This window comes from Rhincodon typus, chromosome 40 (assembly GCF_021869965.1).
Source record: "Rhincodon typus isolate 14 chromosome 40, sRhiTyp1.1, whole genome shotgun sequence".
NCBI classification, from domain to species: Eukaryota; Metazoa; Chordata; class Chondrichthyes; order Orectolobiformes; family Rhincodontidae; genus Rhincodon; species Rhincodon typus.
The window spans coordinates 14,279,527-14,307,500 of NC_063371.1; the positions used below are offsets into that span (position 1 = coordinate 14,279,527).

Consider the following 27,974-nt stretch of genomic DNA (forward strand, 5'->3'; position numbering starts at 1 on the left):
TTCACTAGTCACAGACTGCTAAACAGAAAATGTCCCATTTATGCCATCCATTTTCTGCCAGACAATTTTCCATGCAAGCCAGTCCGTTACACCCAATGTTTCTACTTTGCACAGGAACCTTTTATGTGGAAACTTGCCAAATGCTTTCTGTAAATCCAAGTACAGTGTGTTGACTGGCTCCTGCTCATCCATTGCACTTGTTACTTCTTCAAAGCACTCCTTTTCATAAAACCGTGCTGACTCTGTCAAATTGCCTTGATATTTTCTCAGTAGACAGCTATAACCTCCTTAATGATCAATTCTCATTTCTTCCATTTCTGAAGGGTCCAGACCTGAAATGTCAGCTTTCCTGCTCCTCTGATGCTGCTTGGCCTGCTGTGTTCATCCAGCTCCACACCTTGTTATCTCAAATTCTCCAGCATCGGCAATTCCTACGATCTCACTCATTTTACATGCTCTGTTCCTTTGTAAGTACCTGTCGAGGAATCTAAAATACCAGTGGGTATTGTTTATTGAGGCCCCCAATTATAGTAATACGGAGCAAAGCATTAAACAAGAAATTATTGGGGCTTGTAACAAGGGTAAAGTGATGTATGTATGGATGTTAAAGTGTGCTGTAGAAGATGAATTTGCATAATGTTGTAGTGACAGTTTTTTGCTATCTTAGAGCAAGCATTTTTTAATGAAGCAAAGTTAAGTTACACTGTCATTACAAAAGATCCTCCTGAAACAGTGATCATAAAACCATTAGATTGATCGATTGATTTTATTTATTGTCATAAGTACAGTGAAAAGCTTTGTTTGTGAGCATTACAGGCAGGTCATAGTCAGCAAGGACATACAGATCCTGGGATGAAAAATATTTGGACAGAGTGAGGCATACAGGTTAAACCGCACAAGACGTGCATGAGCCAAGAACAACATTAAAAGATCAACATTATTTAAAGTTAGAGAGTCCATTCATCAATCTAATAAGGGGATGGAAGAAGCTGTTCTTGAACCTTCTGGTGATGGGTTCAAGTTTCTGTATCTTCTGCCTGACGGAAGAGGTTGTAGGAGAGCATTACCCGGGTGGGAGAGGTATTTGATGATGTTGGTAACCCTTCCGCAGCAATGAGACGTGTAAATGGAGTCCATGGATTGGAGGTTGGCTTCCATGATGGTCTGCACTGTGCACACAACCTTCTTTAATTCCTAATGGTCCTGGGTAGATCAGTTGTCTTACCAGGCCATTATGCACCCAGACAGTATGCTTTCTGCGGTGCATCTGTAAAAGTTGGTGAGGGTCCTTATGGTCATGCCAAATTTCCTGAGCTGCCTGAGGAAGAAGATGTGTTGTTGTGCCTTCTTGACTGTCACATCTATGTGGGAAGCCCAGGACAGGTTGTCAGTTATCATCACTCCCGGGAACTGGATGCTCTCAACCATCTCAACCTCCACTCCATTGATGTTGATGGGGGCCATGTTGTCCTCCTTTCTTTCTGAAGTCAATGATCAGTTCTTTAGTTCTGCCGACATTGAGAGAGAGGTTGTTATCACTGAACCATGTCACCAAGCCCTCTATCTCCTTTCTGTGTTCTGACTCATTATTGTTTGATATCTGTCCTGCCACGAGGTGTCATCAGCAAACTTGTAGGTGACGTTCATTCGGAATTTCACAACACAATCATGGGTGCACAGGGAATACAGTAGGGAGCTGAGAACACATCGTTGGCAGGGGCACCAGAGTTGAGTGTTATCGTGGAGGAGGTGAACTTGATTATCTTCACTGATTGTGGTCTATGGGTCAGGAAGCTGACGATCCAGTTGCAGACGGCAGAGCTGAGACCTAGGTCTCGGTGTTTTGAGATCATTCTGGAGGAGCTAATGATGTGGACGGTGGAGCTGCGGTCGATGAACAAGTGTCTGACGTAGATGTCTTTGTTGGCCATATGTTCCGGAGATGAGTGCAGGGCTAGGGAAATGGCATCTGCTGTGGACCCGTTAAGCCAGGAGGCAAATTGCAGGGGATCGAAGCAGGCTGGGAGACTAGAGTTGATGTCGGCCATGGCCAGCCTGTCAAAGCACTTCATAATCATGGAGGTCAGAGCCACTAAGGCGTGTTGCTTGTGCTTTCTTAGGTACAGGGATGGTGGTGGTCTTTTTGAAGCAGGTGAGGTCTTTGGCTTTTAGGAGGAAGAGGTTGAAGATATAGCTGGTCCACACAGGATCTAAGTGCACTGTCGGGGACTCCGTTTGGGCCCGTCGCTTTCCTTGGGTTGACACCCAGGAAGACGAATCTGACGTCTGCAGCAGTGACAGATGGAACAGGTGTGTCTGGGGTTGTTGGGGCAGGTGACACCATGCTGATGGCATTCTGCTTGAACCAAGCATAGAAAGCATTGAGGGAGGGATGTGTCTTTGTCTGCTGTCTTGCTCTGCTCCATTTTGTATCCTGTTATGTTGTTCAGGCCTTGCCACAGGCAGCGGGAGTCTATGGTTGGATTGGGCCTTTAACTTGGTCCAGTACTGCCTCTTGGCATCTCTGATGGCTTTGTAGAGGTCACATCTGCATTTTCTGTATAGTATGGGTCATCTGACTTGAATCCTGCATGCTTGGTCTTCAGCAGGGAGTGGAATTCCCGGTTCATCCGAGGTTTCTGGTTGGATAACACCTGGATTGACTTTTTTGACACGTGGCCTCTACGCATTTTGTCATGAAGTCCGTGATGGTGGTGGCATACTCATCTAGGTTTTCTGCTGCGTACTTGAATATGGTCCAGTTCACAGTTTCAAAGCAGTGCCGGTCTTGGTCTTCTGCTGCCTCGTGGTATTTCTTTCTGTGAAGGATCCCCCCTTCCATGTTAAGTTTAGAAGCAACAACTCAAGTAACAATCTTAAACATAGCCAAATACAATGATGTGAAAGGTGAACTGACTGTAGTTAATTCAGTAAATAGTTTAAAAGGTATAACTTTAAATGAACAGTGAGAAACATTTAAAGATGCAATCCTAAATATTTAACAAAAGTACATTCCATTGATAAACAAACCTCAGCAAGAAAGACCCTTCCATGGCTCACTTTAGAAATTAATGATATTATTAGATTTAAACAAAAAGGCATTCAGTAGTGCAGACAACAGCAGAAGTCTGAAGATTAGGAGTTTTTCAGAAACCAAAAACGCTGTCAAACAGTTGATGAAAAGCAAAGTAGGACATAAAAGTTAATTAGACAGAAATATTATAGATTATATAAAAAGATTACATAAGTTTTTAGAAGAATATGAAAAGGAAGAGAATAGCTGAAGTAGACATTGGAGTTACATGAAAGCCAGACCAGGCAGTTATGGCAGATTTCCTTCTCTAAAGGACATTAATGAACCAGATTGAGTTTTACAACAATCAACGTATCAATGTTGAGTCAATGCCTAATATCACTCATGCCAAAAGAATTGAAGTTTGACAAGTTACTTTGCAATTTATGAGTTGCCAGAGGTGTTGGTATCAACAGTGGTTCTCCAGTTACTTCAGAAGAACTTGAAATATTTATGAGTAACAACTGAGTCAAACACATTCTAACGGTCCTGAAATGTACAGGTTGTGAAGGGGTCCTTGCAGAAATATTTGCTCGGTGACAAGCTGAGCAGTAATTTCCAATTTTCTCTTCATAACATCTGTTGCAGAACAATCTGCATTCTACAACAGGTTGTTCAAGCTACAAGTTAGTGTTCAAATACACTCCTCGGACAAGATTCAAAATGATGACACCTGGCTTCAGCCACAAAACGAGAAAAGTATAATAAAGTGGAGATGAGTCATGTTACATCAAATATGAAACTTAGAGAGTTCAACTCTGCCAGAAGATCCTGATGTTCAAACTCCAAGGTGATTTGTTTTTAATTCATTCATGCGTTTTGGGTGTCACTGGCTAGGCCAGTAGTTACTGTCAACGGTAATTGCCTAGAAGACAGTGAAGAGTCAACCACATTGCTGTAGATCGGATTCACATATAGACCAGACTTGGCAAGGATGGCAGATTTCCTTTCCTGAAGGGCATTTGTGAACCATTTGGGTACTTCTTGGAACAACCAACAGTGGTTCATGGGCTAACTTTTTATTGAGTTCAAATCTCATCAACTGCCATCATGGGATTTGAATCCATTTCCCCAGAACATTTACCTGGAGTTCTTGATTACTAATCAAGTCACGTTACTAATACGCCATTACCTCCCACTGAGTGAGAGTAAAAGAATGTGATTTCAGTGTTTGTCGAGATACTAAGTGTGTTCACATATTTCGTGAGGATTGGAGGGAGAGAGAGAGACACTCCATCAATGCCATATGGAGCATTTGCTTCAAAGAAGAAATCAGACAAAGGGACAGCATGAGAAACCTCAGTTCACCCAAATTCCTCCAAAAGAGCAAACTGAATGTCAGAGGGAAAGTCAAAAACAAAGTCTGCTGCTATTACAGAATCCACTGACACAACAAAGTGTGGGTCAGGACCTTTGATGAAGACAACTCAAACAGTGGTACTGTCTCAATGATGAAGTGGAGTTGGTCATCAAGGGTCATGTTTGAATCCATCACAGATATTGAGAGAGCAACTCAGCCAAGTGGAAATAGAAGGAGATACATAGATAGGAAAAGAAAGAAGCCAGATTGGTGAATTGAAAGTATGTGGGAAAGAAGAAGGAGGGAATTGTTGTCTCATTATTTCTTGTACTTTGATGTAGTCTCGTTTCAGCTGTTGTCTCTGTTGAGAGGTTGAAGTAAAGTTGTTCAATTATGGCTGCATATGTTTGAGCAAGCGTTAGTCATTCTTAGTACAGTACGCAACAGCATTCCTTAAAGATTTTGCCCGAAGGTCTATTGTCTACATAGAGAACTATCAATATTTCAGTGCACTGACATGCACCGTGAGTTGGGAAGTCATGTTGCGGCTGTACAGGACATTGGTTGGGCCACTTTTGGAATAATGTGTACAGTTCTGGTCTCCCTGCTACAGGAAGGATGTTGTGAAACTTGAAAGGGTTCAGAAAAGATTTACAAGGATGTTGCCTTGTTTGGAGGGTTTGAGCGAGAGGGAGAGGCTGAATAGACTTGGGGCTATTTTCCCTGGAACATCGGAGGCTGAGGGGTGATATTATAGAGGTTTATAAAATCATGAGGGGCATGAATAGAGTAAATAGACAAAGTCCTTTTCCCAGGGTGGGGGAGTCCAAAACTAGAGAGCATAGGTTTAAGGTGAGAGGGGAAAGACTTGAAAGGGACCTAAGGGGCAACTTTTTCACGCAGAGGGTGGTGCCTATATGGAATAAGGTGCCAGAGGAAGGGAAGGAGGCTGGTACAATGCCAACATTTAAAAGGCATCTGGAAGGGTATATAAACAGGAAGGGTTTAGAGGGATATGAGCCAAATGCTGGCAAATGGGACTAGATTTATTTATGATATCTGGGCAGCATGGACGAGTTGGATTGAAAGGTCTGTTTCTGTGCTGTATATCTAAGACTGTAAGTATACTGAATAAAGAATTGTTTAAGTTTGCATATTTGCATAATAGTGTTGTTTTGTGGCAAAGAAAATAGTGCAATATTGTTGGTTTATTTTGTTCTGGTCTGAAGAACTTAATGGGCAGCAATGGGAGTGTTGTTTCTAGATGTAGGGTCTTAGTTTTCAACCTCGTTATGACAGTGTACTACCCCAGTTGGAAGTTAATCCATCAATCAAGGAAAGAATCAAGCAAGTAAGCTCAAGTAAACAGATTTAATTTCTTTTTTATTCATTCCCTGGATGAGGGCGTTGCTGGCTGGGGTAGCATTTATTGCCCATCCGTAATTGTCCAGAGGGCAAAAATGAGTCAACCACATTGCTGTGGCTCTGGAGTCACATGTAGGTCAGACCAGGTAAAAATGGCAGTTTCCTTCCCTAAAGGGTTTTTCCAACGATGGATTCATGGTCATCATTACATGATTGATTCCAGATATTTATTGAATTCAAATTCCACTGTCTGCCATGGTAGGATTTGAACCCTGGCCCCCAGAATATTACCAGGGTCTCTGGATTAACAGTCTGGTGATGACATCATTAGGCCATTGCCTCCCCTATGCTTAGATTGCTGAAGAAATCCTCTCAACCCAGTAAGCCTCCCCAGAAACCTACTATCCTTTGAACACAGGCAATGTTTTGAATTACTTTAAGTTTTTGCTTCAATTCCTCTGACTTCGAACACATTGGAGGCTTGTCATTTGTGTGAGAGGAAGTATTACCTATGTCTGCCATTTCCCATGCTATATCTTTTCTATCTCCCCATTCAGGAGTTATCCTTCAGCTCAAAATGGTACTTAGGAACAGTCTCTCCTGTTCACGTTATATTTCCTCTAAACCTGGCTGGAATGCCAACCTCAGTGTGAAGCAGCTTTGCTGAAGAATGGATCATTAAAGACAAATGAATATTTTAGAAGAAATCTTCAACAGTCAGACCGCTGTCCATTTTTACATTGACGTGGAGGTGCCAGTGTTGGACTAGGGTGGACAAAGTCAGAAGTCTACGACACCAGGTTATAGTTCAACAAGTTTGTTTGAAATCACAAGCTTTCGGACCGCTGCTCCTTTGTCGACTGAAGTGACTTGACAAAGGAGCAGCGCTTCGAAAGCTTGTGATTTAAAATAAACCTGTTGGACAAGAACCTGGTGTCGTGTGACTTCTGATGTTTTTACATTGACTCCGCACAACTGATAACCTTGATGAAATCTCTGAGCAGCTACATCCTCAACACTGCTGCATCCTTCAACACTGCTGCACACATCATTGAATCAGAGGCATTATGGCACTGATGCAATCACAATTAAAAGACATTCTCCATTGGTAACTGTAGCAGATTTGCCCTCCATTATCGTGACTGAACTGTTACTGACATTAGTTATTAAAGACAGTATGGCACAACCTAGCTACATCATGGAGATTTGAGTAGATCTGAAAGTCAGGTAAAAATTTATGTCCAAAATCAATTTCTTAGCTTTTCCATGTAAGCCAGCATCTATTTAAACAAACATAATTTCCTCTATGTTACCTGGTGGAAGAATTGTCGCTCATTGGATGGCATGGTAGCTCAGTGGTTCGCACTGCTGCCTCACAGCGCCAGGGACCTGGGTTCGATTCCACCCTCGGGCGATTGTCTGTGTGGAGTTTGCACATTCTCCCCATGTCTGCATGGGTTTCTTCCGGGTGCTCTGGTTTACTCCCATAGTCCAAAGATGTGCAGGTTAGGTGGATTGGCCATGCTAAGTTGCCCAGAATGTTCAGAGGTGTGTAGATTAGGGGGGTTATGGGGGGATGGGTCTTGGTGGGATATTCTGAGAGTTGGTGTGGACTTGTTGGGCCGAAGGGCCTGCTTCCACACTGTAGGGATTCTCTTCTATGATATCTAAATTTGTTCTCTACCCACTGACTTCCAAATCACCTGTACTCCACAGCAGACAGTAATTTAATTTTGCCTGGAGTTACAATTTCAGAGGGATGCAAGTGATGTACTTTATCACATTAGATCGTGCAACAACGTCCCTCCAATTGACCCACCCACACAGGCTTTAAATAGCAAACATGGATTACAAGGTTAGCTCTCATGAGAACTGAGAGGCATACTTTCAGTGCATTCATCCGTGATTTACTTCACATCTATAATCACCACTGTTTTGTAAGCAAATGTGGCAGCCAATTTATGCACAAATACAAATAACCAGAAACAAAACCAGAAATTGCTGGAAAAGCTCAGCAGGTCTGGCAGCATTTGTGGAGAGAAATCAGAGTTAAATTTTTGGGTTCAGTGACCCTTCCTCACAACTGGGAATGAATAACCAGAAGGAGATTTTTGCAACAGTGCATATTATCCCTACCACTGAGCCAGAAGCTCTACCCTAAGAAAGATCAAGAAAGATTGGTAGTATTTACCATGCAGCCGGCCAGGATTGTACAACAATGTATAAATCCTTCCAACACATGCCAATACTGAATGTACACACACACACTCTCATTTTGGAGAGTGCACCCATACAACTCATTAAACAGGCAGACAGGGCTTTGATTAGTACTACATCCATGAAGGAATGTCTCCTCTGGCAATGCTGCACTTGCTTAGTCCTTCACTGAACTAATCCAGATGATGGGATGAAATTTCTGTTCTGGATTCTCACAACTTTTTTTTTAATTAGGAGAACCTTTTGAGTATTGAAGTTCTTAAACAGAGCTTGAACCCATGATCTTCTGGCTCAGAAATAAAGCTGAAAACATTAAAGCCAAAATAACAACAAATGGGTATCCTTATTAATGGTTTAGGACACAGCATCTTATATTTTTTATTAGCAAAATACTTTCTTTCTCCTTAACCTTGCATCCAATTATAAGGCATATTTATATTGCGTTTTATATCATTGATAACGTTCTATCACAGTTCCTTGTCAGTCAGCATCAATCTTATTGCTTCATGGATGTGGTTGTCATTGGCAAGATAGGTTTATAATTTATCAAAGCACCATTGATTACTTGATCTAAATGACCACTATTCATGCCTGATAATGGTGTTAGCAGGCTAACTGATGATTTTTAAATGTGTTCATGAGATTTGGGCATTTCTGGCTAGCAATTTTTGCCCATCCTTAACTGTCCTTCACAAGATGGTGGTGAGCCACATTCCTGAACTGCTGTTATACATCTGCTATAGATACTCCTACATTGCCATTGTGGGCGAGTTCCAGGATTTTGATCCTGCAACACTGAAGGAACAGTGAAACGCTTCCAAGTCAGGGTGATGATTGGCTTGGAGGGGAGCTGCCATCTGGTCGTGTTACTTTGTATCTCCAACCTACGACATTGTAGGGGATAGAAGTCACAAATGACATGCTGCAACCAAAGAGGGGAAGGGAGTGAATGTTTAACCAGATGTGAAAAAAAATCCACATATTCAGACCAAAATCAGCAGACAGAAAATGGCAAAGCTATGTCTGAATTACAGATGTGAGCTCCCAGAGGACAAGGCTTAATGCCAGAAGCATGATTTCCTAAAAAGATTGTTTTCACTGCAGTGCATGGACTAATCAAGCTTTATTTGCTTTGTTGAATTACATCAGGTCTGTGTTTATTGTCAGCTAAGAACTCCAAAAGAAATGACAAATGTTTCCTGCTCCTCTCCTTTCTCTTTTCTGTGGCAGTTTCCCATAGATTCATATATTTCCACAAAGTGACTGACAAATGGAAGTATATGAGATATATCTACCTTGATGAACTCAGGCCTGGCCTAATTATAGCCATTTTGTCTTTACTTAATTAAAGCCAGGTCTTTGCTCTAATCCCCAAGATAAAGGTACAAACTTGGGTAGCACTGCACACAACTGCTAATTATCCATTGTGTTCCTGAAGAACAGAGATCCATTAATAAGAGCTCAAATACTATCCTTTACAAAAAAAAAGATGAAAATGGTGTCAGGAAGATTCAGAGTAACAGATGTTTTTGTGATTTCTGCTTACACTACAGATAGAGCGAGAAAAATATCAAATTTGAGCACCATACCTATGCTGAGACTTCAGTGCAATACTGAGAGTATTGTCAGAACTCCTGGTTTATAAAAGAAGGACCTTCTGCCCCAGGTGTAGGAACATTACTGCTGCACCATAATTACAACTTCTGTCTTCTCTTCTTGTCGTTGCTTAGTATTCATCTGAATTGACTTTCAATTAATTGGGTTCCCCACCAAAGGGACAACAATTGAAAATTTATCACCATCTAAACTTAATTGGGCAACACATCGTCAAATAACTCAATTGTTTCATTTCGGGATATTTCAGAAGTGACACATGCTTCCAGTCCACAAGGGGCCTTTGAAACACAAAAGGGAGCCTTGCTGTGGCGCAGTGGTAGTGCCCCCATTCCTGGACTGGGAAGCCTGAATTCCAGTCCCACCTGCTCCAGGGGTGTATGATAACACCTCTGAACAGGATGAATAGAAAAATAGATTAAAAAAGAAAAAATTGAAACACAAAAGAGGGTCCTCTTGTGGAACAGTGAGTGTCCTGCCTCCTGGACGAGGAGGCCTGGGTTCAAGTACCACCTGCTCCAGAAGTGTGTGTTCAGAGATGTTATTACACAAATAGTTAAACACAAAAGATGGGACCGCCTTGCGGTCCAGTGGTAGTCACCCTACCTCTGACCCTGGAGGCCTAGCTTCATGTCCCACCTGCTCCACAGGTGTATCATCACATCTCTCAACAGGTTGATTAGGATGATAAATGAAACACAAAGGATCAGACTGTTGTGAAGTCCACATGGTTCCAGTCAGTAATTCTCGGCAGCACAATGTTCTGGCCGTACCTCAAGTTTCCAAAATCGAGGCAGTGTCATATTTTTGTCTGAACTGTGCACTTTGCAAATAATTGTGGATTGACATCCTGGACAGCGAGAAGAGAAACCAACTTTAAAAGAAGCTCACAGTATAAATTATTCATTTGAAGTTCGCTGCAATGAACTCCTGTAGTTTGTAATTGATTTTGTTTTATTCAGCAACTCATTGTGGATTATTTATACCTGCTGGTGGTTTGAGTGAACAAATTTTGAAACTTATGCCTTGACCCATGAGCTATACTGAGTGAATGCAAAAATAAGCATGTGATGGGGAGTGGGAGTGGAGGGCAATGATGAGTTAAGTGTTTCAAAACAGGAAGATGAAAATATCCAGCATTAGTTAAAGCAAAATATTGCAGATGCTGGAAATCTGAAATCAAAATAAAATACTGGAAATACTCAAAAAGTAAAAGACTGGATGCTGCAGATCTGAAATAAAATCAGAAAGAAATCAACATCAATGGAGAGAGAACCTGACAACGTTTTGAGTTTGGTATGACCCCACCTGCAGAGTTTTTACAGTAAGTCTGTTTTTCTGCTGGAAATTTGAGCCAAATGTAACTCTTTTTTTCAGAATTCATGTTCTTAAGTTCCCACTTCAGAAGATTCGCACTCCACACAAAGCAGGACCTCATTTGAAACACGAGCTCTGTTTCTGTCACCAGACCTGCTGAGAACTTCCAGCACTTTATGCCTTTATTTGAATTCACTGTTGTCTGAATTAGGCTCCCACCCAAGAAGAATTTCTAATCATTGGCCATTTGAATGCAAGCAAGTGAGAGGGAAGTAATCTGTCCAACAAGAAATAGACATAAAGCAAAAAATGATAAAAAGCTGAAAATACAGAAGTATTTTCCCCTTGACGAATAACTGGGTTAAATCAACTGGGTTAAAAAAAAATTGAAGGTCTGTCAGTGTAACTCAGTGATCAAGGTATATAGCATGGTCTAACTACAGTGAGACATTCCAATACTGACACAGTCAGAGAGTTCAGGAATGCAGTGTGCTTTCAGTATAAGCATTTTGTTGTACAAATGTTATACTGTTGTTAGGTAATGAATTAAAATCTAAATAAATGTCTTGACAGTTTGCTGACAGAGAAGGAAGTATTTGCCTTCCCACAATTTGAAAGGCTGCACATTTGTTGAAATAAGTCCAGCTGAGAATGAATTTCAATATGAATATTGAATAGCCAATTGCTCATGTGTCTTTTAACACTCATAGGTGTTAAAAGTTTATGAACTCCTCTCTTCTGTCTACTTTTTCTGAATTTGGACCAAAATAGTCCTTTTTTCACACAACAGGGTGAGAGTTGGGCAAGAGGTGTGGGTGTAGAGGCACAGGTTGTAATGGTGGTGGTTATCCAGCCAGATGTCACAAGGCAGGTAGTAGTTGGTTGTGCTTCTATTGCAATGAAATGTAACTTCAGTATCCATTTGAAAGTCTAAATGTTAATTTCAAGATAAAGCAAGAAGAAAAAGAAAACCCAAATAACTGAAATACAAATGGTACAGAGCAAGGGGTTTCCCAAACCAATGTAGGAGAAAAGGTCTTAGGTGAATAATTCTCATCCAGATTAAGACACTCTCCTGCGTTTTCAAGAATTAGGTACTTTGCATAAACCAGAATATAAGAGCTGGGAGCAGGATTAGGCTATTCAGCCCCTCAAGCCTCCTCTGCCATTCAATGTGATCATGACTGATCTAATCTCAGCCCCGACTCAACTTTCCTGTTCACGGTCCGTGACTCTTCAACCATCACAAATTAAAAATCTGTCTGTCTCCTCAAATTTACTCACTGTCCCAACATTCACTTCACTGTGGGTTAGTGATTTCCACAGATTCACAACCCTTTGACAGAAGTAATTTATTTTCATTTCTTTTTTAAATCTGCCACTTCTTCCCCAGCACTATCACCTCTCATTCTAGTTTGCCCCACAAAGGGAAACATCCTCTCTGTGTCTACTTTGTCAATCCCCTTTAGAATCTGATCTACCTCAATTTAATCTCCTCTTATTCTTCTAAACTCCAGAGTGTATAGGCTGAAATGCTCAGTCTCTTTTCAGAAAACAGACCCTTCATCTGGAATCAATCCAGTGAACCTCCTCTGATCTGCCTCCAATGCAACCACATCCCTCCTCAAGCAAGAGGACCAAATCTGTCCGCAGTACTCCAGGTGCAATCTCACTCTTGTACAGTTGCAGCAACACTTTCTTATTTATTTACTCTATAAACTAGTATATATCCTGTGGTAATGCTGATGGTACATCAGAGCTTAAAGTAGAGATACAGTACTGTCTCCTGGTCACCAACCACAATAATGTGATAGACCTCTGTTTACACAGGAAGTTGCCAGTATAACTGATCAAATCAGTATTCTCACCTTTCAAGTTTCATATAAAGACCATGGTGAAACACAATGTTCACAGAAAGTCATGGCCAGAAATGGTGGCACTATAATAATTAAAAATGCACACAAGGCCAGAATTAAGGGAAATCAGTCAAGTTTTTGCTTTTTAAAACAGATGTTGCTGGAAAAGCTGAGCAGGTCTGGCAACATCTGTGAAGAGAAATCCGAGTTAACATTTCGGGTCCGGTGGCCCTTGGTCAGAGATATTTGCTTGACCATAAGCAAGCACAGAGGTGACAGTAAAATATGCCAAAAGCCCATTGAAAATCCAAATGCACAATGCCTGCTGGTTCCCCGATTCTATTGTGTAAGTCTAATAAATTTATCAAACACACGATTTTGTTTTCATCCAGGTTGCTTCAGCTCCATCATGTCACATCTTTGAAAACAAGTTCACATTTTCCCTGCAATTGATGTCAAACTAACAGGTCTGTAGGTCCCCCTTTTCTCTATACCACCTTTCTTAAATAGGGGAGTTACATTTGCTATCTTCCAAGGTTCAACAACTGTTCCAGGAGTGGAATTATGGAAAGTGACCATCAACATATCCATTATCTCTGTACGTAGCTCTTTCAACACTCTGCTGAGAACTGGATCATCAGGTCCAAGGGATTTATAAATTTTCAGACCCATCAATTTATGCCTTTTATAATCATGCAATTTCTTTCAGTTCCTCATTAGCACTGATCCCAGGGTTCTATCGTATTCTGGGAAAATTATCTGTACCTTCCTTTACGAAGGCAGGCACATTTTAAGTTATCTTGTCTTTGCCAAGTGGAGTCACATTTGTTTTTAACCTCTATTTTCTTTTTTACGTATCTATTAAAGCTTTTACAATCTATTTCTATGTTTCTTGCAAATTACTTTCATTTTCTACTTTGTCTTTGTTTTCCTTTTATTGGTCTTATTGCTTATAATCCTTCGGTTTACAACTTTTTTAGCAACTTTATTAGCCTCTTCCTTTGCTCTCATGCAGTCCTGAACTTCTGACTTAATTTGACTTATTGTAGTTACATATACCTAAGTACAGTGAAAAGTTTTGTTTTGTGAGCAGTACAAGCAGATCGTAGCAAACAAGGATATACAGATCATTAGACAGAGCAAGGCATAAAAAGTTGTTGCTATGGTTCTCTTACCTTTCCTTATGGGTTTTTATGCTTCAAAGGAATGTAAATTTGTTGTTCAATCATGTTTTAGCTCTTTAAATGCTAGCCATTGCCTGTCTACTGTTATAACTTTTAATGCAGCTTCTCAAAGAAAAAAAGTCAATTACCTCATCCTTTGTTTAGATATAAATGTTAATTTTAGATTGTGCAATATCAATTTCAAACTTCATGCCATATTTTACTGAATTATAGTCACTCTTCCCAAGACGCTTCTTTTGACTGAGATTATTAATTTTTTTTTGTCTCATGCACAGTATTAAATCTAACCTACCCGATTGTCTAGTTGGTCCCTCAACATATTGTTTCAGAAAATATATGTATAAGATCTTCTCATTCCAACTATTTGTCTCCCACAGTGTTGGTGCTGATTAGGTTTACCCAGTCTATATGATTATAGATTTAAGGTCCCAGTGATCACTGCTTGGTGATTGACATCATGCTGGAGTTGTCAGAAATGGTAGAGGATTTTCCTCTAAATATGGAGGCTTTACAGATGAAATTTGAGGACAGGGAGAATCACAATGTGATGCTCGCAGAGGGAGGAAAAGGGGAGGGTGCAAGTGCAAAACAAATGGGTCAGGCATAGCTGAATGCTCCATCAACTAGAGTGGCAAGGATGGTCCTCAGTTGAGAAAAAATTAAGGCATGTCGGAAGCGCCACTGCAGAAGGTCACGTCTTTGGTTCAGATGCAGTGGAAGCAGAGAACCTGGTGGAATGGAATGAAGTCCTTACAGGAAGCAGGGTATGAAGAGGTATGGTTTGGAGTATCAGCAATGCAGGCACAATGGCCTGAATTGCCTTCAGTACCAAAACACTTATGTGATTCATACATTTCTGAGAGAACTGTGACAGCTACTGTGTTTATGATGAATGTAAGCCGACAGCATATCCCTGGAAATGGAGTCAGAAAGTCAGAGAAGGGAAGGTTCACAGATGGACTAGGTAAAGGTGAGGGAAGAATGGAAGTTAGAAGCAAATTTGATTAATTTTTTAGTTCCTTCTCATGTTTTCTGTCCCTTGATTTTTTTTCCACTTCACCTAAAATGATTCTGCATCTTGTTCAACTGATCTAGGATTCTTTCACATTCATGCGCTGATCTCATCCTTTATTAACAACATGACAACACCTCCTTTTCCTTTCTGCCTGTCCTTCCTAAATGTTGATTATCCTCAGACATTCAATTCCAAGACTTGGTCACCATGCAAGCATATCATCAGAATGGAAACTCAATGATGCTGTTCACATCCATTTTTGCTGTCAATTCATATTTTTCAATAAGCAATAATCATGTCTCATTTAAACTTCATCGGCTACGATACTGCCACTGTTCAAAGCTGTCCTGGTGAAATGTATGTGTTTTCTGATCTTAACTTTTCCTTTAATTTTGTCTTTTTATTATTTTGGCAACCTCTACCCTTACCTGCTGACACACTGTTAAGTTTGTCGATTCTATATATTTCTGCCAGACTCAGATTATCAATTACCTTAGTATTGCCTTGCTCTCTCTCCTTGCCTTCTCTAATATGTCACATCTCACCAGATCCCTTGCCACCACTACTCAGTTTAAAATCCTCTCTGCCATCCGATACATCATTCTCTCTTCTCCTGCCGCCTTTGTACCTTATTTTCCTCCTTTAAAATGTTAAGATGATAATCTATCCCTTTGACCAGGTTTTTGATTATCTACTGAATATCTTTTTACATGACTCAATGTCATCATACTTTGTTTTGCAATGCTCATGTGAGGCACCTTGGGAGGTTTTGTTTGTTAAGTACACTGTTTAGAATGACGTTATTATTGTCTAGTTATCCAAAGACATGTGGTTCTTTCAAAGATTATGTGGAATACATGTCCATTGCTTTAATGGAGCAAATTTATAGGGGTGACAGCAGGGCTGTGGGATAAATTTTTAGGCTTAATGTCACTGATGACATACAAGAGACACTGAGTGTGTTGCCTCGTAGATTTAGAGAAGTGATTACACAGCTGGATCAGTCAGATAATTGGTTGACTGTCAGGAAAGGTAGGAAGGTAGTTCAGAAGTCTTCTGAGGCTATTCCTCTCTCAACCGGATATTCAGCTTTTGCCACTGTTGAAAGAGATTGTCTCTCAGAGGAAAGTAGAATTGGTAGTCAGATCTTGCGCCCTAAGAATGAACCTTATGTAAAATGGGGTTTGTCAAAATTTAAAGGAATAATTGTTATAGGGGACTGTCCTGTCAGGGGCACAGACAGGAGATCCTATGGCAGTGAGTGTGAATCTAGAATAGTATGTTGCTTTCCTGGTGTCAGGGTTAAGGCCATCTCAGAATGTTTGAAGCGTATTGTCAAAGTGGAAAGTGAGAACCCGGAAGTTGTTGTACGTATTGGTAGGAATGACATAGTTTGGGAAAAGGTTAAGGCAGAAGGTTAAAAAACAGAACATCAGAAGTAATAATCTCTGGATAACCTCCAATGCCAAGTTCTAATGAGGGAAGGATAGAAGGAATAAAAGGATATGGGAGATAAATCAATGGCTGATGAGGTGTTGCAGTGTGCATGGATTCAGTTTCTTCTATCATCGGGATCTCTACTGAACCTGAACTGGAAAGGGACCAATATCCTGGTGGGGAGATTTACTAGACGTATTTCAGCAGCCTGTAAACTTTTGGAGAGGGAGTGTGGGGGCTTCCTGAGGAAAACTGAAAATAAAAAGAAAGACGAGAATGGTTTTGAATCAGAAAAGAGCAGTTAATTCGAAAAGACAGACAATAGCAAGTCAGAGAACAAAGTAACTCTGAAGAATTAAACTGCATTTATTTCAATGCAAGGTGTCTTATAGGTAAGGCTGATGAACTCAGGACATGTATGGGAACAAGTGACTGGGACATCTTAACTATTACAGAAACTTGGCTGAGGGAAGGATAGGACTGGCGGCTCAATGTTTCAGATTTTAGATGTTAAAAAAAGGATAGAGAGGCAAGAGAGGAGGGAGAATGACATTTTTGATTAAGGAAAACATTACTGCTGCAGTTAGTGAAGATACTTCTGAGGGATCATTTAATGAAAATATATGGGTTGAAATTAGCAATAGGAAAGGGATGATCACCTCATGGGGATTGTACTATAGGCCCCTCAATAGTCAGAGCGAAATTGAGAAGCAAATATGTAGAGAGACCTCAAATATATGTCAGAATAATAAAGTTGTAATAGTAGGGGATTTTAGTGTTCCAAACATTGGCTGGCACTGCCACAGTATTAAAGGTTTGGATGGTGACAGATTTGTGAAGTGTATTCAAGAAAATTTTCTTTATCCATATGTAAACATCCCTACTAGAGGAGCAAAGCTTGACCTTCTCTTAGTAAATAAGGCAGGGCAAGTGAACTGTTGGTAGGGCAACACTTTGGAACAAGTGATCGTCATACTATCAGTTTTAAAATATTTATAGAAATGGATAAATCTTCCACAACAGTTAAAGTTGTTAATTGGACGAGGGCAAATTTCAAGGGCATGAAACAAGAACTTTCAATAGCTGGTTGGAGTAGACTGTTTGCAGGTAAAAGGATGACTGACAAGTGGGAGGCCTTGAAAAGTCTGGTAACAAGAGTTCAGAGGCATTACATTCCTGCTGCAGTGAAAGGCAAGGTAAGATTAGGGAACAATGGATGATTAAAGATATTGAGGTTCTAGTCAAGAATAGAAGAGAATCATATCTTAGATATAGACATCTGGGATCAACTGAATCTCTTGAAGGGTTAAAAGAGTGTGGGGGCAATCTTAAGAAGGAAATCAGGAAGGCAAAGAGGGGACATGAGACAATCTTGGCAGATTAGGTTAAAGATTATCCATAAAGATTCTACAAGTACATTAAAAGCAAGAGAACAAATAGACAGAGAGATGGACCCCTTAAAGATCAACAAGGTCATCTTTGTGTTGAACCTCAGGAGAGGGGAGAAATATTAAATGAATATTTTTCATCCGTTTTTACTGTTAAGAAAGAAGCGGAAGCTGGAGGACTCAGGGAAATATATATTGATCTTTTTAAAACGGTTCACATTATAAAAAAAGTGCTGGAGGACTTAGAAAACTTAAAGGTAGACTTAAATCTGCAGGACGTGATCAAGTGTATCCAAGGATGTTGTTGGAAGTTATGCAAGAAATTCTTAGCAGAAATATTTGTATCACCTGTCAATACAGGTGAAGTCCCAGAACTGGGGGTTGGATAATGTTGTGCCATTGTTTAAGAAAGGCTGTAGGAGAAGCCTGGAAACTATAGACCTGTGAATTTTACATCACTTGTGAATAAGTTGTTGAAGGTAATTCTGAAAGATAGGATTTACATGCATTTGAAGAGGAAAGGATTGATTAGGTATAGTTAGCATGTTTTATGCAAGCAAAATCAGGTCTCACAAACTTGATCGAGTTTTTTAATGAAATAACCAGAAAGATTGATGAGGGCAGAGTGGTAGACATTGTCTACGTGGACTTTAGTAAAGCCTTTGACAACATTCCGCATGGTAGACTAATTAGTAAAGTTAGATCACATGGGATTCCAGGTGAGCTTGCCAATTGGATACAAAATTGGCTTAATGGTAGGAGATGGAGGGTGGTGGTGGAGGATTGTGTTTTGGATTGGATGCCTGTGACCAGCAGTGTTCCACAGACATCAGTACTGGGTCCGCTTTCATTTGTTATTTATATGAATGATTTGGATGAGAATGTAGGAATCACAGTTAGTAAGATTGCAGATGACACCAAAATTGGAGAACAGGGGGACCTAGAGGTTCAGGTGCATAATTTTTTGAAATTTTTTATCACGTGGACGGGGTGGTTAAGAAGGTGTTTAGCACGCTTGCTGTCACTGCTAAAAGTTTTTAGTATAGGAAGTGGGACACATGTTGAGGGTGTACAGGACATTGGTGAGGCCTGGTCACCCTGGTATAGGAAAGATATTATTCAGCTGGAGATGGTTCAGAAAAGATTCACCAGGAGGTTGCCAGGAATGGGAGGAGGCTTGAGATATAAAAATAGACTGAAAAGGCTGGGACTTCTTTCACTGGAGCATAGGAGTTGAAGAATGACCTCACTGAGATTTATAAAATCATTAGGGGCATAGATAAGGTGAATGATAAGGGTCTTTTCCCTCGGGTGGAGAAGTTCAAAACTAGGGGACGTATTTTTAAGGTGAGAGAAAAAAACATTTAAAAAGAATATGGAGCAACTTTTTTTTTAACAGAGTGTGGTGGATGCAGGTACAGTTACATTTAAAAGACATTTTGATAAGTTCATGGAAAGGAAAGGCTTGGAGAGATATGGGCCAAGCACAGGCTGGTGGGACTAATTTAGTTTGGAAACATTGTCGGCATCGACTGGTTCGTCCGAAGGGTCTGTTTTGATGCTGTGTGGCTCTCTCTCTCTCTCTGATCTCTAATTGGTTATCTCTCTCAAAAAACTAGTCCAGGCACAATGTGCCATATGGCTGACTCCTGTGCTTGTCATTCTGTTAGTTACTGGCAAAACAAATGGTAATTACCTCTGACAACAAGGTGCAGGGCTGGATGAACACAGCAGGCCAAGCAGCATCATAGGAGCAGAAAGGCTGACGTTTCGGGCCTAGACCCTTCATCAGAAAAGGGGGAGGGGAAGGGGGTTCTGAAATAAATAGGGAGAGAGTGGGAGGCGGATAGAAGAGGGATAGAGGAGAGGATAGGTGGAGAGGAAACAAACAGGTCGAAGAGGCGGGGATGCTCTCATGCATATTTCAAGACCAATAGATGTTGCACTCCATAAGGTGTTCATTTTTGAATGAGTCATTGGAGCAAAGCCCCATCTACTGTCTCAAGTGGATGCAAAAAATCCCTTGGCCCCGCTTCAAAAAAGAGCAGATGAGTTCTCCCTACCATTTTAGTTAATATTGACCCCTCAGTCAACAAAGCTTATCTCATTGCTGTTTGTGGGATCTTGCTGTGTGCAAACTGACTTCTGCATTTTCTGTGTGACCACAATGATGACACTTCAGAAAGTACTTCATCAAATAAAAAGCACTTTGGAACTTTCTGAGGTATTGAAAAATGCTTCACAAATACAAGCTCTTTTTTTTTAAAAGAGATTTGGATTGCCTTCATTGTTTCTTAAATATACACAGAATCATAGCATTATGCAGCATGGAGTGAGACCATTTGATGCATATGTCTGTACCAGCTTTTAGAACGAGCTGTCCCATTAGTACTACTCCCCTGCTCTTGCACCATGTCTCTCTAACTTGTTCCTATACAAGTCTTTATCCAGTTCGTTTTACTTCCACTTGTTTAATCTTTCAGACAACATTCTCTGCACTTCCATAAGAGTAGATTTCCTTGGCCCGTTCCCATGGTTTGTGCATCATGATTGAGAGGAACCTAAATCATAGGGTTAAAAAGACATCAACCCACAGAGCCAAACAGTCTAAGCTTCAAATTTAGCATATTATCTGCCTTGAGGCACACTTGTACAAATCATCTCAATGCAATAAACATTAATATTAACTTAATTCTTCCACCTTCACAAAGTATTTGGGAATTATTCAGAAGGGGTTTCCCTCCATAATGAAATTCATAGGTCATCAATACTCTGACCAATTAAACACCCACATGCACCGGCAATGCATCTATTTCTTGACTCCCACAGTCTTTTAAAGGCATCTTGGTAGCCATTGATGAATATACATGTTTAAACCAGATGTTCAGTAAGGTTATGTTAGTAAATTAGCTTCTTTTTTAAACATAAATAAATGAGCATTTGCTTATGTCAAATGCCTGTTGCATTTTCAACGAAAATTCACCAGACAAAGCTAGTGTTTGGGGTTGTATCTTCCCGAAAGAAAGTGCAGGACATAAATGAGAGCATCACTCTCTCATCGACGCTACTTCTCAACAGAGCTTACAATATTCAGAATTGTAATGTTTTTGGATTTTCATCCCACTCCAGTATTTTACCGAAGACCGTAGAAACCCGACAGAATGGTAACAGGCCATTCGGCCGAACAAGCCCACACCAACTCTGTGAAGAGCATCCTCTCCAGACACATCCCCCTACACTATCCTTGTATTTCCCATGGCTAATCCACGTAGCTGACGCATTCCTGAACACTATGGGCAATTTAGCATGGCCAATCCACCTAACCTGCACAGCTTTGGACTGTGGGAGCTAACCAGAGCACCCGGGGGAAATCCACGCAGGTTTCAGGGAGAAAATGCACACTCCACACAGTGTACATGCAAACATGCAAACTCCACTCAGTGGAGGCAATTTGGAGATTTACCAGACTAATACTTGGGAATAGGTGATTGTCTGATGAGGAAACGTTAAACAGTCTAGGCTTTTATTCACTGCATGTTCAAAGCTTAAGGGTTGAATCTTAGCATACATGGTAAACTGTCACTTTCATTGAGTTTCATGGAGTGTTTCTCTGCATGAAGCCAAGCAGGTTTTCTTGCACAATCATCTTAAATTTGGCTTATGAACTGCTTCCCACTCCCGTATGGTGCACCTCATGTCCAAAGCTAGTCTGATTGTCCCATTCACAGTCACTGGGAGAACTCACCACTGCAGGGATATCCCAGGATTCTTTGTCCTAGCACTATCTTTAAAAGGCCACTGTTAACCCATTCAAGCACTGTCTGTTTGGAGCTTCCCCAACAGTTTGTGGCATAAGCTTGGACATTGTCAAAGACGGGGAAATTGGCACTCCAGCAAGCATACAGGGACTTAAAGGTCCTGCTGCACAGGGTGATGCAAAGAGGAGAGACATCCTGGACCCACAGGACCAGCAAAGGAGGCTATGACACCAGACTCTATCAGCCTGGTTTGAGGTGGCTACCAAGGTCAGTGCAGTGTCACCTGATGGAAGGTACACCCAGCAATATTGGAAAAAAATCAGTGACTTTCTGTATTGTGTTAGGGTTCGTGCCACCATCTTCTCTCTGTTAACTTCCATTCACTCTTACTCTGCTACTGCACACCTTTCATCAAGGCTATGCCACTCTCACTATTGCCTGCAATATCTCCCCTCACTCGCTTTTAGCAAGCTAATTCCCCCCACCCCCAACCTCTAAATCTTTCATGGCCTTTGTGCTGCCTACTCACTCATTTGGAACAACTTATCACTCTTTTCCCCACCTTCACTAGCACAAGTTGCGCCATCCAATTTCATCTCACTCAATCCCTCCCTTTCTCTTGTTCTAGGAGAAAACTGCTTGCAACAAGGTTGAAAGCATCAAGACAGGTGGTGGCCTACCCAACATAAGCCTCCTCACCCACTATGAGGAGAGAAAAACCTGACCCCGATAGCCCATGCGGCCAAATGACTGTGCAAGCTACTGAATTAATGTCAGACTCTGCCTTCGACTTATCATGCTGGGACACCCTAACTGAAGGGTCCCTGTGTTGAATGAGGACTAATTCCCTTCAATTTGGAGAACATGGCCATTTGTTTGAACCACATATAATGTGATTGCCGCATATGCTGCTGGCACAGGTGTGAGTTTGACATGTCATGTTTCTGTACTGCAACATGTCCACTTCCTTGACTGATCACTACTATCAGTCACGACAAGCTTCCTGTCTCTGCGACTCTGCTAAAAGGCAAGTCAAGACAAAAGTACAGTGCACCCTTTCGGTCACGCTCACAGAACAAAATTCTAAAAGGCAAGGGAAGTCAGTGATGCTATGAGCATTCATGGAGGTGGTTAAATGAATGAGCATGACACGATGTAGTGAGTGAGCAGCACTGAGATACAACTTGTTCCAATCTATGAGCCAGCTGCCTGTCCTTGTGTAAAACTTATAAATCTTAATGTTTTTTTGGAATCCATAATAGTGATTTGGGGGAGGATGACAGGGTTCAGAAAAGATTTACAGGGATGTTGCCAGGATTAGACACTTTGACCAACAGGACAGACTGACTAGGTTGGGGCTTTTTTCCCTGGAACATCAGAGGCTGAGAGGTGACCTTATAGAGGTTTATAAAATCATGAGGGGCATAGATCAAGTAAGGAACGAAGGTCTTTTTCTCAGTGTCATATTTTTAAAGTGATAGGAGAAAGATTAAAAGGGATCTGAGGGGCAACTTTTTCACACAGAGCATGGTTTGTATGTGGAATGAACTGCCAGCGGAATTGGTAGATTAGAATATTTAAAAGACATTTAGACAGGGATATGAACCAGAAAAGTTTAGAGGGATATGGGCCAAATGCAGGCAAGTGGGACTAGTTCACTTTAGAAAACTTGGTTATCCTCGACTGGTTGGACCAAAGGGTCTGTTTCTGTGCTATTGACTCTATGACTCTATAATGAGATTCATTTCGCTGTATTCCCAGACATGAGAAGTAAGAGCTGAATTAAGGAAGATTAAAGGGATGGACAGGGAGGGGTGAAAGAGAATAATGATGTTAGATAACTTTAAATTGCAAATGTGGGGCTCCTTTGAGCAACTACAAGATCGCAAAGCATGGAAAATTAGTAGAGAAAATGCCATTAGATGCTGACCGCTACAACTGAGAAATCCAGATTAATAAGACCTGTTTTTCTGACTACAACTATCCACTGGTATGTTTGTTGTTACACCTCACTGGGGCAGCACGGTTGAAATCAGGCTTCAGGAAGTTAAAATCAGGAAGTTAAAGATTTTAAAAAGTAAGCAGAATCCCCCCGTTTACCTGTCTTTTCGATTGACAAAATGCACATATCAGGTTTCTGAACTAAACAAGAATTACGATTTACAATTAATAACTAACTGCAGATAGAAGGAGCCATCAATATATGACTTTAAAAGTTAACTCCACTTAAAGACTGCCTACCTGCACACAAATGGAGACAGAAAAAATTACAGACTAGGAAGGCAGTACAAAGATCCCTGTTCACATGGTTTGCTGAGACGGTCCTTTTGGCTTGCCAGTACATGTTGCTCCTTGATCTCCTTTTCCAGATATGTAAACTTGCTTGCTGAAGGCACAGGCTGGCTGGTTAACATTGTTAAAGCCTCTGGCTTACGGGTTGAGAGTGACAGTTTACAGAAACTGCTGAAGAAAAAAACTGGCAATTTTCAGGCTTAGGGTGTTATTTTTACTGCAGAGAAGAGACAACCCCTGCCCTTACCGATGTATAAAAAATAGGTGCAGAAATTGACCATTCGGCCTTTCGAGCCTGCACCACCATTCAATATGATCATGGCTAACCATGCATTTTCAGTATCACACTCCCGCTTTCTCTCCATACCCCTTGATCCCTTTAGCCACAAGTAAAGAAGTTCTTCCTGAACGGCTTACCTCTTATTCTTAGACTGTGACCACTAGTTCTTGACTTCCCTAACATTGGGAACATTTTTCCCACATCTAGCCTGTCCTGTTCCATCAGGATTTTATATGTTTCCATGAGATCCCGGGTAAGTACAAGCCAGTCAATCCAGCCTCCCTTCATATGTCAGTCCTGCCATCCCAGGAATCACTACAGTGAGCCTTTGCTGGACACCCTCATTAGCAAAAATGCCCTTCTTCAGAATAGAAGGACAAAACTGCGCACAATACTCAATGGGTCGCTCCACCAAGAACAGGCAAATCTCTCGCAATATTTATAAATGGCTTTTCCTCATTTGCCATCCCGAGCATGTCTTCATTGCAATTGTTTTCCCTCCAAATGAACTACTCCAGCCTAGTCACATCCAACAAAACTAAAAAAAAATGTGTTTAATAGCTCTTTTATTCAGCTCTCAACTCATTTTTTTGATGAGCAATCCTTTATATTTGGAGAATAATTTGTTTGTCATTGCTCTTCCGGTTCGGATTCGTTTCTGGCATTGTCCATTTTCTGAGAAGATGCTTCCCAGATATGTAACTTGCAATACCTCTTCCAGTTGTTGAACATTTCCCACCATCGTTTCTTCCAACTTCTGTAACTTGCATTTTTAGACATTAGGTTTTAGTCCATCTGTTGTCCAATTTAGAATTAATGAAAGGATTCTATTGCTGCACGAGTTCATTGTTTTACCGAGACAGAAATTACTGTTTCTCAAATGAATCCTAATTCATATTCGATACTGCAGAACAGACCATAATTTATCCCTTATTTAACACCTCCAGTTGCCTATCTGTTCATTATCCTATTGCTTTTTGTAAGACTTATCTTTACATAAATTGACTCCTGTCTATTCCTGCTTTACAGTTGTGACAGAAAGTTTCTCATTGTAAAGTGATCTGGGACATCCTGAGGTAATGAAATATGTTATATCAAATCAAATCTGTTATCCTTTACTAACGTTCGAATCTCTTTAAAGCAGACTGGTGCATACAGATAAAATACTACAGCGAAAAACTCTGTTTCAGTCGAAAAACCTGTAAAGTCAGGCACAGAATTTGTCTGCAACTAAAGCTGCCTTGTTGAACCACTGCAGTCCAAATGCTGTCGGTAGATCCACAATATTCCAGGATTTTGACCCAGTGACATTGAATGAATGATGGTATATTTCCAAGTCAGGATGCTAAGTGGCTTGGAGGGGAACTTACAGGTGATGGTTACCCCATGTATCTGTTGCTTTTGTTCTTGTAGATGGTAGTGATTGTGGGTTTGGAAGGTGCTGTCTAAAGAGCCTTGCTGAAGTTCTGAAGTGCATCTTGTTGATGATATCTCTTGCTGTTCCAGTTCTGTTTTATTTCTGGCAGTGTCCATTTTCTGACAAGATGCTTCCCAGTTCGGTAAATTGCAAAAGCTCTTTCAGCTGTTGAACATTTATCTGGACTCTGCTTTCCCACCATAGTTTCTCCCAACTTTCGTAACTTTCATCTTTTGGACATTAGTTTTAGTCTGTAAGTTGTTCCAATTTAGAATTAACATGAGGATTGTAAGTGGTGGAGGGAATTGAAGTTTGTGGATGTGGTCCTCATCAAATGAGCTTGCTTTGTTCTGGATGGTGTCAAGCTTCCTAAGTGTTGTTGGAACTACATTCATCCAGGCAAGTGGGAGGTAGTCCATCGCACTCCTGACATATGCCTTTTTGATGGAGGACAGGCTTTGAGGAGTCGGGAGGTGTGTTATTCACCGCAGAATTCCAAATCTCTGACTTGCTTCTGCAACCATTGTGTTTATGTGGTGAGCCCTGATCGATTTCTGGTCAATTATTACCCCTCGGATATTGATAGTTGGAAATTCAGCAACGGTAATGCCAATGAATGTGAAGGGACAGTGGTTTAGATTCTCTCTTGTAGGAAATGGTAATTGCCTGGCATTTGTGTGGTCTGAATGTTACTTGGCATTTATCAACCCAAGCCTAGGTGTTGTCCAGGTCTTGTTGCATTTAGACTTGGACTGCTTCAGTATCTGAGAAATTGTGCATGATGCTGAACATTGTGCAATCATCAGTCAACAAACCCACCTCTGACCTCATGATAGAATAAACAAAAAAACAAAGAACAATGCAGTTCAATAACAGGCCGTTTAGTCCTCCAGGCCTGTGCCGACCCATTTTGCCCCTCCATACTAAAACTGTCTTCACTTACAGGATCCGTATCCCTCTATTCCCTTCCTATTCATGTATTCATCTGGGTGCATCTTGAATGTTGCTATTGTGTCTACTTCCACCCTCCAACCGGAAACTTTGGATGAACCAGTAAATCCACTCTCTACCGAAGACCAGGCATGCATCATTCAAGTTGGACGACCCAGATCTATGCAGGAAATCCTGATGTGACCTCCGCAAAGCCATCAGAGATGCCAAGAGGCAGTACTGGACCAAGCTGAAGGCCCAAACCAACCATACAGACTTCCGCTGCCTGTGGCAAGGCCTGAACAACATAACAGGATACAAAATGGAGCAGAGCAAGACAGCAGACAAAGACACATCCCTCCCTGATGCACTCAGTGTTCCCTCCATCACCACTGCAGACGTCAGATTGGTTTTCCTGGGAGTGAACTCAAGGAAAGCAATGAGCCCAGACAGAGACCCCGAATGAGCACTTAGATCCTGTGTGGACCAGCTGGGATAGGTATTCATTGACATCTTTAGCCACTCCCTCCTTCAAGCCAAAGGCTCCATCAGCTTCAAGAAAACCACCATCATTCCAGTACCTAAGAAAGCACACACAATGTGCCTTAATGACTACCGCCCAGTAGCTCTGACCTCCATAATTGTGAAGTGCTTCGAGAGACTGGTCATGGCCCACGTCAACTCTCATCTCCCAGCCTGCCTTGATCCCCTGCAATTTGTCTACTGATGTAACAGGTCCACGGCGGATGCCATTTCCCTAGTCTTGCACTCATCCCCGGAACCTATGGACAACAAGGACAGACTCCTGCTCATCGACTATAGCTTGCCTTCAACACCATTATCCACTCTAAACTGATCTCAAAACTCCGAGACCTAGGTCTCAGCTCCACCCTCTGAAACTAGATCCTCAGCTTTCTGACCCATAGACCGCAATAAGTGAAGATAGACAACTATACTCCATGATAACACTCAACACCAGAGCCTCCCAAGGATGTGTTCTCAGCCCCCTACTGTACTCCCTGTACGGCCACGACTGTGCTGCCAAATTCCAAACGAGCGCCATCTACAAAGTTTGCTGACGACACCACCGTGGTAGAATGGATGTCAAACAACGATGAGTCAGAATACAGAAAGGGATTGGTGACATGGTGCAATGATAACAGCCTCTCTCTCAATGTCAGCAAAACTAAAGAACTAATCATTGACTTCAGAAAGAAAGAAGGAGAACATGCACCCATCTACATCAACGGAGCACAGGTTGACACAGTTGAGAGTGTCGAGTTCCTAGGAGTGACGATAACAGACAACCTGTCCTGGACTTCCTATGTAGATGCAATGGTCAAGAAGGCACAATAACCTCTCTTATTCCTCAGGAACCTCAGGAAATTTGGCATGTCCATAAGGGTCCTCACCAACTTTTATAGATGCACCATAGTAAGCATACTGTCCAGATGCATAACTGCCTGGTACGGTAACTGCAGTGCCTAGCATCATAAGAAACTACAGAAGGTTGTGTGCACAGCCCAGACCA

At 41.3% G+C, this 27,974-nt stretch overlaps 1 protein-coding gene and 1 non-coding gene across 4 annotated transcripts in view; both read right to left on the minus strand.

Annotated features, from left to right (window-relative positions):
- LOC109923544 (GDNF family receptor alpha-2-like) overlaps positions 1-27,974 on the minus strand; it is a 274,157-nt gene that overhangs the window by 152,734 nt on the left and 93,449 nt on the right. The gene's annotated exons all lie outside the window — the stretch shown is intronic.
- On the minus strand, positions 15,148-15,285 carry LOC125487386. Its single transcript, XR_007265861.1, has one exon. It is a non-coding gene; the product is annotated as a U4 spliceosomal RNA (small nuclear RNA).